This window comes from Lissotriton vulgaris, chromosome 7 (assembly GCF_964263255.1).
Source record: "Lissotriton vulgaris chromosome 7, aLisVul1.2, whole genome shotgun sequence".
Lineage (NCBI taxonomy): Eukaryota > Metazoa > Chordata > Amphibia > Caudata > Salamandridae > Lissotriton > Lissotriton vulgaris.
The window spans coordinates 1,621,638,536-1,621,656,993 of NC_141695.1; the positions used below are offsets into that span (position 1 = coordinate 1,621,638,536).

At 41.9% G+C, this 18,458-nt stretch overlaps 1 pseudogene; it reads right to left on the reverse strand.

The window, feature by feature from the left end:
• Positions 1-18,458, reverse strand: part of LOC147706115 (P2Y purinoceptor 1-like) — a 38,600-nt pseudogene that overhangs the window by 17,771 nt on the left and 2,371 nt on the right.

Genomic DNA, 18,458 nt, shown 5'->3' on the forward strand with positions numbered 1-18,458 from the left:
CGCCTCACATTCTACACACCCACCCGCCAGCTCCGATCCGCCAGCCTCGCCCTCGCCTCCGTCCCACATTTTCGAAAATCCACCATCGGAGGAAGGTCTTTCTCTTACCTGGCAGCCAAGACATGGAACTCCCTCCCCACGCACCTATGGCTGACCCTGGACCATCTCTCCTTCAGGAAGCAACTCAAGACCTGGCTGTTCGAGCAGTAGCGACCCCTCCCCCCCAGCGCCTTAAGACCCTTACGGGTGAGTAGCGTGCGTTATAAATTCTGCTGATTGATTGATTGAAGAGGTTCTGCATGTTCCAATTCCTCCAGTTCCTACAATGGTTCCACAAACTCAACCAGTTGCCTAGGATTCAGATGAGGCAGCTGATCAGATAAACAGCAGGCAGGTAGTTGAAGGCAAATTCCTTGTTCACCTGGCATTGTTGAGAACTTAGGGGCACTTTATCAAGGAATTAGCATGAGGCAGTGCCGCAGGTCTTCTTGCAGCGCTGTCCTACGCCAATGTCAAAGGGCAGGAATGCACAGTATTTATGAACTATGATGCATTCCTGTCCAGTCTCCCTGTGCAGGTGCATAATTTGCTGCCTAGCACCAATTCAGTTAACCTTGCTCCATAGTGCAGATGTGTCTGCTTTTGTGCAGGAAGGAACACCTTCCCAGAGAGACGTTGTCCTCTGTCTGTGTGTGCTGCAGAATGCATCACACATGGAAAGAGGAATAAAGCAGGCTTGTTACGTATGCTCTGGGGAGGCGTAAGGATTTGGCCCTGCCCCAGGTGTACATGCTCTCATAAATCTGGAGCAGGGTCAAAATCAATGGGTGTTGCATGGAAAAAAAAACACCACAATGTTCCTCGAACGCCTCCATGATGCAGAGTACGGCAATGCAGTGACTTGCACTGCTTTGTCTTACTCCACATCTCTTAGGCCATGCAAAGCCATGCAGAGTGGCTTGCGTGGCCTCATAGATATGACTGAGAGGCTTTCACTGCTGGAATATCAATAAAAGTGACAATCAGGTGGAGCGAGCTGCACGTAACTGAGGCCCTTATATTCAAAATGACAGACTTGAAATGTGATTCTGTCGATTTCCCAGCATTCATCATTTTTCGTTTAAACCTAAATGTAGCTGTGAGGGAAAGGGTTTTGATCCGTTCCTTGGTACAGTGCTCATATTTTACATTCCTTTGCAAGCCGCTTACTTTAAAAACATGATTTATAAACAGCATGAAAATGTGCAGTGCAAAATGTTGAGTCTTTCAGGGAATGGAAAAAAGTTGCTGATAGCTTAACATTCTTTCTGTCGGTACTGCTTTCTTTTCAGCTCTTTAGTTTAGCTTTTTGCGCATGCGCGGGCGGCCGCGCATGCGCATTAGTATCCAAGACGGCGGCGCGAATTGCGCGATGACGAGAGGGAGCCCCGGGGACGCGGCGGACAAGGTAAGTGGTTTTTAATCATTTCTAAAATTTAATTTAAGTATTTAGGGAGGGCGGGAGGGAGGCGGGTGGCGCGCAACTTCGCTACGCCCGCGGGGTTGGCGTAGTGTTGCCTGCTACGACTACTTCGCAAATGGCGAAGTAGGCAACACTACGCCCACTCCGTGGGCGTAGTGAAGTACTACGCCCAGGGTTAATATCGTTTTGTAGGATTTCGTTTTGATAGCATTTCTTATCTGTGACAGGCCTGTGAAACACTCCGATTCACAGTACACTGCTGATGCACTTAAGAGTGCACGTTCAGTAGTGTGTGAACTCGAGTTTCCCTACTTTATTTTTCCTTGCAATATTATATAGCGCAAACTCGACAAGATGGCATGAGCACAATTTACATTACAGAAGAACACATTCATTTGTGGTAGGCACGGGGAGACAAAGCAATTTGCCTGGAATCACAGGATGTTGAGCTGATGCCGAGTTTCAAACGTAGCTTCCCAGCTCTAAAGTTCGCAATCCTAGAACTTGTGGCGGGAGGTGTGTCTAAAAGTGTATGTCAGTGCTGGCCATCAATGAGAGAGACCTGTGCATTTTTCAAATCGGTGGTGAAAAAATATGAGTATGTTGCTGGAGATGTGGGCCGCCGTGCCACCAATGTACTTACCGGGGGTGGGTAAACACCAATTATTCCGCAACTTTCTTTCCGCATACCATCACTCCGCATACTTTCATTACGAAAGTACCATGACTCCGCAAGGCCATTATACCGCATGGCATTATATTTTATATGCTTTACCACGCATACATTTACAACGAAATTCGTTGTAAATGCATGAATGGTAAAAGCATGTTTTTTTTTAATGTTTGGATAAGGTAAGTATGGGTATAGGGGTATATGTTTTGGGGTACTGAGGTATATCTTTTGGGGTGTTTGGGTATTTTAAGGGTTCAGATATAGTTTTGGGTTATGGGGCACAGGGGTAGTTTTAGGCTTTAGGGATAGGTATGGGTTTTGGGGTACAGGGGTATTTTTAGGGTTCAGGGCTAGGTTTGGGTTTTGGGGTATAGGGGTATTTTTAGGGTTCAGAGGTAGATTTGGGTTTTGGACTACAGGGGTATTTTAAGGGTTCAGGGCTAGGTTTGGGTTTTTGGGTACAGGGGTATTTTTAGGGTTCATGGCTAGGTTTGGGTTTTGGGGTACAGGGGTATTTTAGGGTTCAGGGGTAGGTTTGGGTTTTGGGGTACAGGGTTATTTTTATGGTTCAGGGCTAGGTTTGAGGTACAGGGGTATGTTTAGGGTTCAGGGGTAGGTTTGAGTTTTGGGGTACAGGGGTATATTAAGGGTTCAGGGCTAGGTTTGGGTTTTGGGGTACAGGGGTATTTTAGGGTTCAGGGGTAGTTTTGGGGTACAGGGGCATTTTTGGGTTCAGGGCTAGGTTTGGGTTTTGAGGTATAGGGATATTTATAGGGTTCAGGGCTAGGTTTGGGTTTTTGGGGTACAGGGGTATTTTTAGGGTTTAGGGATAGGTTTGGGTTTTGGGGTACAGGGTATATTTATAGGGTTAAGATGGGTTAGTGTTTAAGGGTGTTGGGGTATTTTAAGGATACGGGTGGGTTATGATTATGGGGTGCAGAGGTATTTAAAGGGAGCAGGGTGGACACCCGGAGCTGGAATGTACACAACCTGGGAAGAAAAAACAATGAAATATTGGGCACAACGCTTGCTTTTTTTTCCGTAATCCCGCGCCCCGCACATGCCCACGCCCCCAGCACACGCCCACAGCACACGATATGAGACATGGCATGAAGGGCGGAACGTACCACACGCCCCCAGCGTTTGTCAATCCCCAGCACATGCCCACAGCACAACGTAGACATGCCCACAAGGGACTACTTTGCTAGCACGGTTCTTTTACCTTTTAAATGTATATGGTGGGCGTCTGCATAGCCTATGTCCTTCTGCTGCAACTGCACTTTCCAACGCTGTATTGAGTGCTTTGACTGGTGCTATGGTTCCTGAGATTACCCGCCTCAAATTTTTGGGCTCTCTCTTTAATATATTAGTATATATATATATATATTCACTGAAAAAACCATAGGTTTTAGGCCATATATAGTTAGGGATTAGCATTTACAAAACCTTAATTTACTCGCACAAAACCATTGAAATTCGCATATATAGTTAGATGCAATAACTATATATCGCGCACCCGCAATCCACTGCTGATGATGTCACATATTACATCATTCATGACATGGTCAGTGACATCACTGATGACATCACTGATGACATCATCCAGTGACTGTATGTTTATGTAAAGTTAAAATATGTCTTACATATTGAAGAATGAGTGGATGTATAAGTGTCTGGATGAAGGATTTAGTAGGTGCATGACTGACTGTATGAGAGAGTAATTAAATGTGTCTCACTGAGTGCATGGGTTAGTGACTAAACTGTCTTAATTTGTGCATCATTATATCTGTTGTTCTATGAACTGCTGCATGTGTTGATCAGTAGCTATATGAGTAACTATATGGGTTATTGATTGGTGAGGTGTGTGACTCTGTGCATACATGTGTGAACAGTTGATTCACTAGATCTATGGGTTCAAAACTGCATGTGGAAACAGCTGTATGGGTGGTTGACTGTGTACGAGTGTATTGGTGATTGAATGGATATCTCAGCGCTACATGTCAAAGTAAGTACATATGTAAAACACAGTACATGTGAGAGTTCACATATATAAATTACTGTGTATAAGAGCCAGTGAATGTGTGAGTGGCTGTATGGATCATTGTGAACTTGTATCAGGAATTGTATAAGAGAGTAAATATGTGTTAGTATATGTTTGAATAAGTAAGGTGTGTATAACTGTATAGTTGATGAAATGGAGGTGTGATTGATTCAGTGCATGACTGACTAGGTGTGTGAGTAACTCCATGGATGAGTGACAGTCTGTGAGTGTCTGTTTACTCTGAGTGTATCTAAGGTTATATTAGAGTCTGAACAGGTTGATCGTATTATCACATGATTGATGTCATCAGTGATGTTGTCAGTGATGTCATTTGAGTTGTCATCAGTGATGTCATCAGTGATGTCACTGACCATGTCATGAATGATGTAATATGTGACATCATCAGCAGTGGATTGCGGGTGCGCGATATATAGTTATTGCATCTAACTATATATGCGAATTTCAATGGTTTTGTGCGAGTAAATTAAGGTTTTGTAAATGCTAATCCCTAACTATATATGGCCTAAAACCTATGGTTTTTTCAGTGAATTTCAATGGTTTTTTAATAGCAAATATCTATAGCTGTAACATATATTCTTATTCTAATTCACAAATATATTTTATATATTTTTTTTTAAGCAAAGGACCCAGATGCATTTACAGTTTATCACTAACAATGTTCCAGGCTAATGTATTTTCACAGGAAATTAACAACTGTCCTGCAAGTAAAATATTCCTATTTCGTGAAAAAGGGCGTTTCTTCATCCCATGAGGGAGCCGTTGAGCAAAAGAGACTCGGCCTGCTGTCTTAGTCGCTGATAGGCCTGATTATCGGATTTTTATCGATCACTTTATGTTGCAACAGTGGAAAACAAAACAGCCCTTGTCCATTTATTTTTACAGCATTCCTGCGTATTATACCCTACCCCCAAACAGTATTTTGCCTGTTACCATAGTAGTAGTTTATGGAACACTTACGTCAGCACATATGTTAAAATTTCACCACAATATGTTGCTAATGAGTGAGCTTCAGCATTATACTTCAAATTATAAATATCATTTCGATTGATGACTGCTACCCCCACAAAAAAACAGACGTATGTACTTTTTTAATTAACTTTTATTAAAAGAATAACCGGAACTATAACTAAAAGATAACACTACAATAAATAACTAGAACTATAAGTAACAAAGTAATATAATAAACAACATATAATATGGAGTCCAAAATAAGTATTGTAGTTAATCTGCAAAACAAAAAGAAAATTAGTGTTTAAAATTAGATTGAAGTGACTAAATGAGATCAAACATCACAAGTCAAAGTAAAACTTGACAATATTTATATTTTTTTAAATCTTCGCAGTGTGCCTGAAACGCTTCCACTGGCATTCATCATGCAGACTTTGCTCCACCCTCTTTATCAATTTTTGCAGTTTGAGATATAACGTCCTACATGTGTTATTCATCTCCTACTTTCTCCTTTCAAATTCTCTTGTAAAGACCTTAACAACAAATAAAGGGAACATTTTCTGCATATTTTTAATAAAGCATTTGACACAATGCATAGTAACACCGTATTTATTGAATGTTTTAAAATTAATTTTCACAAGTCTTAAAAAAGGTGAATGCAAGAAAAGTTACTTGCCGCATATGCAAGACTGCTTTCAAGAGAAGACCCCAATAAAAAGGACTTGTGTGGAACTGCAAGTATGCTGAAGCAGTTGCAAACTAAGAATCCGGTCAACTTTGCAAGGAAGAGTTAAGGAGATTGAGAGCGGCTCCTTCTGCTTCATGAGAAGGCCCGAGTACCAGTGGAGCAACACCGTCAACCTCTAGAGCACAGCCTAATATTTGTCCCCAATTTGAAACCCTTTAAGAGAAAAAGTAAGAAGGTTGGGAGCTTTGTATGCCATCCTAATATCTAATTATCCATAGTTATACAGAGATCCGCCCTGTATCAGACTCATATGTACAAGTGTATATTGTAGATTATCTGCCACCGAAAACCTCTCAAGTACCTATATCCGTTACTTTGTAACTTCGTTGAGTAGTCGTATTGTGAGTATTTACCTTAAAGTTGTTAATTTTTTATTGATTATTGCTCTTTGAGATATTCCCTGTCTACAAACAGAGAAGAATAGGAATATTCTGTCTCCCTTTGCAGATAGTAAAGGATAGGTAATGCGGACTTTTGTCCCCCGTTGTAATCCGTCATGCCTGTTTCTCTCCCCACTGATTGATTGATTGGCTGGACATTTATTGTTCAAGGAATAGTTCTAACGAGGTATTCTCTGTTTGCAAATAACGTGGAATAGAAATATTCTGTCTAGTCTTTGCAAGTAGTGAAGGGTGGGTAATGCGGACCTTTGTTCCCCGTTGTAATCTGTCATGCCCATCTACTCCCCACTGATTGAGAAACTAGTTCCACCCGGAACATTTATTAGAGGTACATCATCTGGCTCAACCGGAGAGTACCCCTATTAAAGAAGACATATGTAAAATACGAAGTAAACACTGTATCCTGTTAAACAGAAACTTTACAATGAAACACACTTGAAAAAGAAGGGAAAGAAATCGAACAACATCAGTAGGCCACTGATGAGTTTTTGACTTCGCTATAAATAAGAAACATGGAAGTGGTGAGAGAAGCCAAGCTTGACGTTACGGCAGCCACGAGGTAGCTAACCTCCGCCACCCCCCCACTGCTCCAAGCATGTCTGTCCCACCGCCCGCCACGCCCATTAACGGTAACATGAAATAGATACAAATCAGCAGATACCTACCCCCATTCCGGAAACTCCCGAAGTGCAACAGGTCCACGGTTACGCCCATCCGGAAGATGAGGCCTCAACACGTGCAGGGCGGGGCCCGACTAGCCGCCATCAGCCGGTGAAGTCGTGGAATGGTGGGCCCGGAATGTGCTGGTCCTCCCTTTCTCTTCTGGTGCCCTGCAGGCCACGGGGGGGGGGGATGTCTTGCCTCTGCCTCCGATCCCCCCCCCTCTTATCGCCTGGTCCGGACATCACGGATATCAACGCCAGGTGTTGGCGTGGGGTGCGCTGGGAGGGAGAGGCGGCGCGAACGAGCCTCTCCCACCCCCTCAGGTGGGGGCCCCTCAGCTGCACCCCCAACGCTCCACTCACCCAACAAAAGGGTCGTCACGTAAGGTGCACCAGGAGAGGAGCCGAGGCCGACGGGATCTTCTTCTTTCTTCAATTATGGCTGTAACAACACTGGGGGGGGGATGTCTTGCACTCGGTGGTCTGTGCCCATGGGCCGGAGGCGCTGACTACCTCCACTGCTTTGGTGGCCCGCCTCCCTGCATCATTGGTGCCGTTAGTGGTCCCGGGCTGGCTCTCCCTGAACCCTGCTGGCGGCTGGATCGATACTGGGGAGTGCTGTGGCCCCGCCGGGCTGACAAAATGGCGGCCAGCACCCTGTATCCTGGACTCGTTGTTGACGGGGACACTGGCCTACCGCACGGCGCTTTTGCTGAATACTGTAAAGGTGTTAATACACTTGGCGACGTGCTCGCTGCCTTGAATTCCTGGCGTGAGTCCATGAAGTTTCAGTCCGCCAGGCCGGAGGGTGTTCTTCTAGACGGGCTCGCTGAACCGCTTCCCACGTGTGCTTGATATGAGCTCCCCGTTCGGGCCTGAAGCGGCGCCCTGCAGGCCACGGGGGGGATGTCTTGCCTCTGCCTCCGACCCCCCCCCCCCTCTTATCGCCTGGTCCGGACATCACGGATATCAACGCCAGGTGTCGGCGTGGGGTGCGCTGGGAGGGAGAGGCGGCGCGAACGAGCCTCTCCCACCCCCCCAGGTGGGGGCCCCTCAGCTGCACCCCCAACGCTCCACTCACCCAACAAAAGGGTTCCTCCACTCTTGCGATGCAGCGACGCTGCACTCACCCGACAAAAGGTCTCGTCCACTATTGCGAGGCAATGATGCTCCGCTCACCCAGCGGGGGTCTCGTCCACTGTTGCGGTGCAACGACGCTTCTAGTTTCCTGCGTCCAGAAACGTTCTCCTCAACTTTGAAGATTCTATAAGAGCCACGGGGGCCCCCGACCCCCGATGGGGAATGACTGCCATGATCACCCACGGAACGACCACGACGTAGCCGCGGGACGTCGGCGCGCTCATGCCGGCGCCGGCCTCAGTCTTGAAATCACCAAAATCCTGCAAGACTACCAACTTGATCAATTCCGGTGGGACACCAGTATGACCCGGTAGGAGAGATTGTTGCCTCCCACCCCACTTTGACTGATGGTTCATGTCGGCAGTCCCCACTGCTACCCTTCAACGAAAACTTTTGGACTGCCAAAAGAGGTCCCGGTCCAACCACGAGTTGGTGGAGACATTTTGACTATACTTGGACCTTCCTGACCTCACCCAAAATGGCGCCGGTTCAAATGAAACTCTCAACTCCTTGTTGTGCCCGATTGCTCAGCCTTGATATCATGAGATATGTATGCAGTTTTTAGCACATGAATTGATATGGGATAAGACTGATTATATGTTCGGACAATGAATTGATCCAGGATGGGTATTGATTATACGTTCGAACAATGAATTGACATGGGACGGGTACTGATTACAAGTTCTAATGCATCATTGATTACTGTATTTATTATTGAAGGTTTGAATTGTCGACACTTTTGGTACTTGCTCACAATGAATTATCGATATGATTTTGTTGCACTTGTCGCACTTTTTACTATGAAATCAACGACCACTGACTCTCTGTTATGTTTTCCACAAATAAATACCCCCCCCCCCCATTTACAGTTCCAGCCTGCTCCGTGCCCGTCTCACGGGGTTGTAGGCCCGTATTTGGGCACCAACATTTTTATTAAAGGTTTTTGAAAAAGCAAACGTAGTTGTAACGCATAGATTGGTAAGTTTCGAATAAAAGGCCACTGTTTCCGATTTTTTTTTTTTTTTTTAAATAGTAGGTGAAATGAAGCAGCTCAATTAGTTAAGGGTTAAAAAGTATAGTACGCAGAAACATTGAAAATATGAATGGTCCAGGTTTGTTGTGTGTTTTTCATTTTTGTACAGCATAAAGCAATCGATAAAGATCCTGGTATTTAGCCTCTACTTTATATGCTACCTGTATCAGGGAAGTTGTTTTAAATGCCCCTAAGCCACCCCGAAGGAATGTCACCTGGCCCCCTTAGTACGAACGAAAACGACCCCGTACCACTGTAGGTTATCTCTCTAACTCAAAAATGACAAAAATTAATTTCTAGGACGTTTTGGACATTGATGATTTTCATATGATCTATTTATTAAAGTAATACTCATCTCTCCGCATGAAATTCATTTTCCACATCCTACACAAGTCAATCTCATCTGCCCAAAGTTCTTTTGCAGATTTGGGACCGTTTCCCTTGCCTCTGACTCACTTATTGCTAAGTCATTGATGGATGTTTTTGCCGGTCGGGGGTTATCCACCAAATCTCGAAGTTGTGCTTTAGAATAATTAGGAGGATGCCACCTCTCCATGTGCCGATGCATGGTATGATTACCATAGCTATATTTTTTTACGGTCCCTCTCGAGAGTTTTTTTGGGGGAAAATGAGGCAGGTAACGAACCTGGCATTAACTTTCTTTTCATGAGAAGGAAAAGAAAAAAATTGCCAGATAAAATTCACTTTCACATGGGACGTTCTTGGCATTTCTTTCAGAAACTTTTACATCACTGTGTCATTTCTTTGTCTATCCTGGTTAAAGCAATGTCATATAAATAGTTGTTTAAAATGTTTTTTTAACGTGTTTACTTTGTTGGAGCGTTGTATATATTTATAAGTTATTAAAGTGTTATAATCCTACTACTTTGTTGGAGTGCTATATATTTTTAATGTGACACATAATTGTGAAGACTTTGATGTACAAAAGTGAGAATCCCCTCCCCAATCACAATACAGGATCGTTATCAGATAGTAGGAACGCGTGTGGTGTGACGGATCTCATGAGGTGGCGACCTTGATCTACTGTAACTCCTTTGAACAGCGGTGATTCTTTACAGTTGGGGCCATAAACTACATCCGCAGGGCTAGGTGATAGCCTGGGACCGGCCTGGACAATCAGACACAGAGGAAGAGGAGTGTCAGAGGGTGCGGTAGTGAATAGGGTGAAAGGGAGGTGTCGGGCGGGCACAGGGTGTGATACTCAGGGAAGAGCAGCGCAGATGGGGGGAGGTTTATGGCCCATACATGAGAGAGAGAGCAGGGGTGACCAGTGCGTGGGGGAGATGCTTGCGAGGGTGGGGAGCCATGCTGAGGATCGGCGGCGTGCAGAGAGTGGGTCTGGTCAAGGCATCTAAAATGGCTGCCGTGCACGACAAAAGTGTGGCATTGGAAAAAAAGCAAGATGGCGCAGACAATGTTTATCAATACGAATTAATTTATAACAATTATTTTTAATAATACATTTACTCGCAGTGTCAAAATGGCAGTCAACACTTCCTGATTTCCTTCGAATCAAACGTTAACAGACGTCACGATCGGCGGCGTGCAGAGAGTGGGTCTGGTCAAGGCATCTAAAATGGCAGCCGCTGGAAGACAAGTATCAACATATATGAGCCTCCTCAACCACCCTCAGAAAACATAGGGAGTCAGGATACGTCTCCCATACCCCCTTATAACCAATACTCACATTGCTTTTCCTCCATCTAGTAATTTAATTAAATCGAAACACAAAATGGCGAATTCACGTTTCGCTACCAGTTTGCGACCCGGTTCGCGAACCGAGAAGCGCTTCTACCGCGAAAAATCAAATTTTTTTTTTTGCCCCACGGGACCCTTTAATAACCCCAACATCATTCCTAGGGGGTCAAGAGGAGTCTACCTTGCCCCCTTTCATTAAATTCCCCCTTCGTTTTTCTCCTCCTCTTGTCTCTCGATCCTACCGAGAGACAAGATGGCGGCCGCACGGGACTGTTTAGAATGTTGACAGACACCGGAGAGCCAATCAGCTTCACTTCGCAAAGCTCCGTTACGCGAAAAGTACGCGATCTGGAGCGCTATCCGGGACGCTGTCACAGATATATCTGTTTTTTTAAACGTTAATTTCTCAAAATCCACTGGAGCACATATATTGAGACCCAGCAAAGGCACATCGGGCTAACAGTCCCTACAATTTTGCCAAGTTTCGTGTAAATCCATTCAGCCGTTCGAGCTAAAAGTGAGGCCAAACGCCCTATGGAAAAATGAATGGGAAAAACGCGTTTTGGGACCCCCCTTTTTTCTCGGCCCCCCCTTGACGAAACCCCCCCAAATTTTCAGGGGCTGCTCAGAAACAAAATGTGCCATTTTCCTGAAAATTTCAGCCGATTCCGTCCACAAACGCCAAAGTTATTAGACATAGAATTTTCAAAAGTTCCATAGAGAAAAAATCCTAACTATATATACCTACTGGCGACCGTCAGTAGGTAATATATATATATATATATATATTACCTACTGGCGGTCGCCAGTAGGTATATATAGTTAGGATTTTTTCTCTATGGGATTTTTGAAAATTCTATGTCTAATAACTTTGGCGTTTGTGGATGGAATTGGCTGAAATTTTCAGGAAAATGGAACATTTTGTTTCTGAGCAGCCCCTGACAATTTGGGGGGGTTTCATCAAGGGGGGGCCGAGAAAAAAGGGGGGTCCCAAAACGCGTTTTTCCCATGTTAATTTCCATAGGGCGGTTGGCCTCACTTTTAGCTCGAACGGCTGAATGGATTTGCACGAAACTTGGCAAAATTGTAGGGACTGTTAGCCCGATGTGCCTTTGCTATGTCTCAATATATGTGCTCCAGTGGATTTTGAGTAGTTTAGGTTCAAAAAAAGATATATATCTGGGCGGAGCCTAACCACACATCTGATCTGATTGGCTGTCAGCACTTCATCCAAGAAGTGTTGGCAGCCATCTTGGGACCAATATACATGATTAGTTTTCTCACAGGGGAAACCCAATAAACCCTTGTAGGCTTGGGCAATTAATATTTCAAAACATAAAGTGCTACAAGGGACTTGTTTTAGATATGTTGACTCTTAGTTGGCAAGTGGTTTATCGAAATCCACCTATTTGTATCCACAGGATATCAAATTCATTTTAAAACAACATCAAATGCAAGGAAGGGCAAATTAAGAAAAAGAGCTAGAGAAGGTGGATTTGTTCAAAAAACTTTACTTAGTGGACAATATGCGACAACTGAGCCCCTTACAGGGACATTACAAATGCCAACATTGTCTGGCATGTAACACAACGTCCAACATTAAGCAATTTGAGCTTAACAACAAGTGTTACAAACTGAGGAATTTTTCAAATTGCAATACGACCAACGTCGTGTACTGCATAGAATGCCCTTGTGGCAAGAGGTACTTTGGCAAGACAACCCAACCTATCAAAAAAAGAATCCTACAACACCAATCAAGGATTCGTTGTCATACGGAAAATGCCCCACTCGTGGAACATTTCTCTCTTGCAAACCACACCGAAAATGATTTTCATTGGTGGGTTGTCGAAGTCATTAAACCCAACATTCGTCAACCGAATGTGGATCATCTTTTAACTATAAAAGAACAACGTTGGATTTGTTTAGCCGACTCGGTTAAAAGGGGTCTCAATTTATACACAGAATGGCACGCACTAGCATGCCTCAGTTAAAAAGAAAATGAACAAAAGAACCTGGATTGATATAAATTTTTTCATTAGACTAAGTAGGAATGTTGTAACAATGAATGCTGGCCTAGGGTCAAATATGTACTTTGTGTGATCGTTTTTGTCATCGTTAAATCCAGTTTTTCTTCTGCCTCTGATCGGTTCAGTTACATTCCCATTCAAAGATGGCTCCTATCCCTCATGAATTGTCCATCTTTAGTTTTAGGTAGTTCCAAGATGGCGCCCATATTAAATGCGATTTACACTCGCTTTTTTAATTTTATTTTACTGATCTATACACATATGACCCTAACTAGACTGACCTTCGAACCATTCAGGTCGCCCCCCCCCTCCCTTTTTAGGTTATTTGTTCTAGTGGAGAGAGCATATTGACGATTTTTCACGCATTCTAACTACTTCCGGGTTGACATGTACAAACATCCGCGGTCACCAGCTCATTCGGCGTATTGCTACAAACCGAAGCTGACCGTACGATGCTACCGGAGTTGTTAAGAATGTAAGTACAATTAAGAAATCCGGCGCGATGCCTTGCACCGCATCATAGCTTTTAAAGTCCCTGCTAGATCGACTCGAGACGTTTTATGCTCGCCATCTTTAGTCAGTATTCGTGTAGTTGCACTGCTTGAATCCATAGAACTGCGTTAAATTTTCGTTGTTGTTACAACAACAATGTTTTTAACAATTTAAATTAGCGATATGAAACATTCCCACACGTTTCTAATGCCCTAATATTAATTTTATCGGTTCTAGATAAAACCAGTACATTAGCTGACCTGGACTATTCTATTAACGTCTGCCCAGTGATAAGGTAACGGCAAATTAATCTTTTCACCTTAAATTCAAAGTTGCATGGATCTGTTTTCACACAAACTGATCGGGTTCCCGTTTGTCTCTCTTTAGATTTTTTCGACAGACCGCCTGAGCAATTTTAACGCGGCCCCTACCAATAATAATTCCTCTGGTATGACATATTTTAAATGTGATTCCAATGCTTGACTCTGAGACAGTTGAATGCGATTTAAGTTGACAAAATCGAATGTCTTTCGCTTGTACTATGTCATTAATCTGCTGTTTGAACACAAGTATAAATATGCCTCTTAAGTATAGAGTATGTTTTTTACGTCAAACTCCGTTATCATTGTGTATCTGATACATTGTTGTTCTGTTAATATGAATTGCTTGATTAGAATTGCATTTGATATAAAATATAATCAATTGTGCAAATTCACTGAAAAGAGGTTTTCTATGTTAATGTAGGAACATATGATGAATGGTTCCCATCATGTATTCTTTGTTAAATTTCTCTCCAAAAAAAAGGATTACCAACTGTCTTCAAAAGCAATGATTTACGAAGGTCAGCTTAATATGATATACCCAGGCTGCTTGACCCATGAATCCGATTTACGATGCACTGAGTCATATTGACTGTAGCTTTAATTTTAAAATGTTGGAAGGTATCACCAGGAAGGGGTAGATACTTTCTGTTGAAATTTTTAATCATTTGGCTAAATACTAAAAGAGCTTGTGTAAGGTGGTTTAACTTATGGATTTGGTTAGCTTTTTAATATGTTTATAATAACAGTTGATTTATTTTTAATACAGGGAGTTGCTCAAAGCATTGAAACAAAACATCGTCCTGATGATGGTCTTTCTGATGAATACAATCGAGACCGAAACGTCGACATCTAATTATCATCTCCTTTAAGGCTGTCATCTGACGCCACCTCACAACCACATTTGATTGTTAATCTGGGTTGTTTGTTTGTATCATTTGGAGTTGATATTTTGGTTTTGAATTATAGAGAAATTAATTGTCTTTCTTAGTTCATAACCTTTTTGCTTAAATTGATTTATGTCTGCATCCCTTTTCATTTTTTCTAAGTAAAGTTTTTTGAACAAATCCACCTTCTCTAGCTCTTTTTCTTAATTTGCCCTTCCTTGCATTTGATGTTGTTTTAAAATGAATTTGATATCCTGTGGATACAAATAGGTGGATTTCGATAAACCACTTGCCAACTAAGAGTCAACATATCTAAAACAAGTCCCTTGTAGCACTTTATGTTTTGAAACAATATACATGATAGCACCTCATTAAAAAGCATTGTAGTTAATAGAGGGTTTTAGGACTTTAGTTACATTATAAATCATTTGTTGATGGTACCATACTCGTTTTAGGAATTGTGGTGGGTTCTAAGGTGATTTTACCATGTGAAAAAACCTTCTGCTGTGATATCATGAATATTGTTTGAAAGAAAACTAATATCTCATGATTTTCCCACAGTGGTTTGGAAGGGGATCTATAAGCTAAACTGAAAGCATATTTTCTGTAAATTCACATTATCTTTCTCAGTCATGTGAAAATGAAGTCTGACATTCTCAGTAAAACATGTACATCCAACAAGGACAGAGACTGTCAGTTGATTCCTTTGTGCTCTACTGCAGCCTCCTAAAGTGTTCTAAAGAACAACTAGATCGCTAACAGTCCTACTTATTACAAAGGTATGGCACACCTGAAGCCATCTTGATTGGAATAAAGTGGTAACTCTTAAAACATTTAATTTAAAAAGGAACAAAATGAGGGGGTATATTTTGCCATATGAATTATGATTAGTGCTGCAGAAAGAAAAATTAGGGCACATTTTGAGTGACTTCTCAAACCCTCTTCAATTTCATTAAAAAATTCTGACATACAGCTTGCCAAGATGGCCACCAGAGACAAAAGAGCCTAAATGTAGCCCAAATATCACCCAGATGTACCCCAAGTATAGCCCAATGACAGAATGTCCCAGAGTGTTCTAAAGAACAACTAGAGCGCTAACAGTCTTACTTATGACAAAAGTATGGCACACCAGAAGCCATCTTGATTGGAATGAAGTGGTAAGTCTGAAAACACTCAATTTAAAAAGGAACAACATGAGGGGGTTAATTTTGCCATAGAAAGTATGATTAGTGCTTCAGAAAGAAAAATTAGGGATCATTTTGAGTGACTTCTCAAATCCTCTTCTATTTCATTAAAAAAACTTCTGACATGCAGACTGAAACATGCACTTTGAATACCAGCAGCAGACGTCCCTGGTGAGCAGTAGCTTTAATACAGTGATCTAATGTGCAACTAGAGTGCTAACATTCAGAATTTATGGCAAATGTGTGACACATCTGAATGCCTTCTTGATGGAACCAAAGTAAACAAGCATTGAAAATGCAATAGATCTCGCCCTCGTTTAAGTTAAAGCCATTCTGTTTGTAATGAGGTGGCTTTTTAGCTTTGCTTTTATTAGTGTTTTTTCAACTTTCATGTAAATAACATGCATCTGTATGCATATAAGTATATGTATGCATGCATTTATGTTTGTATTTATATAGATATACAGATGATATATGTTTATATATGTATGTATATATATATATTCACTGAAAAAACCATAGGTTATAGACCATATATAGTTAGGAATTAGCATTTACAAAACCTTGAAAATTCACTGAAAAAACCATAGGTTATAGACCATATATAGTTAGGAATTAGCATTTACAAAACCTTGAAAATTCACCGAAAAAACCATAGGTTATAGACCATATATAGTTAGGAATTCGCATTTACAAAACCTTATTTTACTCACACAAAACCATTGAAATTCCATATATAGTTAGTTGCACTAACTATATATCGCGCACCCGCAATCCACTGCTGATGATGTCACATATTACATCATTCATGACATGGTCAGTGACATCACTGATGACGGTCAGATTTAAAGAAAGAGGGTACAGCAACAAAATAATAATGAGGGCCATGAATCGTGCTAACTCACAGCCTAGAGCCTCACTATTAAACATCCCTGTTAATGACCCTAATACAACCACTGTGATAAGTTCCACTGCTGTGCAGAAAGCTAAACAGCAGGATGACAATACAACCAGACTGATCTTAACTTACAGTAACCAGCATCGCACCATCAGAAATATTATCAAACGTAACTGGTCCCTAATTACTAGTGATCCAGTTATAGGTGATCATTTTAAGGGGGCTCCCTTGATTGCCTATAAACGTGCTAGATCTATGGGCAGCTATCTGGTTTCAAGCAGTCCTGAAACCCGTGCAGTGACTCCTTGGATAGACAAGAGCAAAGGGTTCTTGCGCTGTCCTACTTGCAAGGCATGCAAGAATGGAGTCAGTAAGAAGGAATACACTACGCCTTTCAACCAAATACCGACCACCATCAGGTATAAGTTGACTTGTCGTACTGAATACGCTGTGTACGTGTTGGAGTGCCCTTGTGGCCTACGATATGTGGGAAGTACAAGGCCACAAGTTTTCAAACGGATACTCCAACACCTCAGGGCCCTCACTAATGGCGATACAGCGTATCCAGTAGCCAGACACTTTGAGTCCATGCACAATAAGAAGGCTGCTGATCTGCGCTATTTCGTAATAGACACAGTCCCTCCCCAGAGGAGAGGTGGAGACCGTGACCTTTTACTGCGCAGATTAGAAACACGACATATTATCTTACTCGACACCAAGAGCCCTAATGGTCTTAATGCAGGGGAGGACTGCCACACTTATCTGTAAGGAATATAATCTGTCTCTAGTCCATTTTGCATACTAATATTTTAAAACAATAGTAGCTGCCTCAGACCATATATCACATTTTAATATCACTATTTTCTTCACAATTTATCACAGGGTAGCACATTTGCCTTGGAGTAGGTAATCGATAAAATATATTTTTTGCATTGTATATGTTAGCAGGCAATAATGTGTACATAATAGGATCAGTAATTGCACTATGCAATGAATATTACTATATCATGCACTTCTCTCAGGCAGTATAGAATTCTTCAAAGGAAGGGTTTTAAGCTTTTAGCGCAGTGGTTATTTATATTTATTTATTTTAACCGTCTTCTGCCTGTGAGAAACTATAAATTCCGTTTACATGTGTGTATATATATATATATATATGAATTTTGAGATTTTAGTAGTATATATTTATATGTATTTATTTATTGGATTTTATATTCAAATTTAAATTTGCACAGCATGATTTTGCACATTACTCAGAAATTTTACTAATTGTATTACATTGTGTAAAAATATATGAGGTTTTGCCGCACATATGTGTACATATACAGCAATGCATTTATGCAGTAATTGTTTGTAATATACGTCTTCTATGTTTATGACGTTATTCTGATTGGCTCCAGGCAATTTATAATGAGCACGCCCGCCTTGCAGCGATTGTCATGTGATCAAGGTGCTATGTGCACCGAAACGCGTCATGGCGGAGTGGTGATGAGGGATTTACTTAAATAAAACTTACCGCATCCACAAAAATCGGGTTTGCCTTGTCTACTTTGCCGCTGCTGCATGCTGCTGCTACGGACGCCTTATGCCGAATATATATATATATATATATATATATATATATATATATATATATATATATATATATATATATATACTAGCAGCCCGTCCTGAAGTTTTCCGGGTATGAATTGCTGCCGGCCAGTAGTATATTGTTTGTAGGATTTTGTTTTGATAGCATTTCTTATCTGTGACAGGCCTGTGAAACGCTCTGATTCACAGTGCACTGCTGATGCACTTAA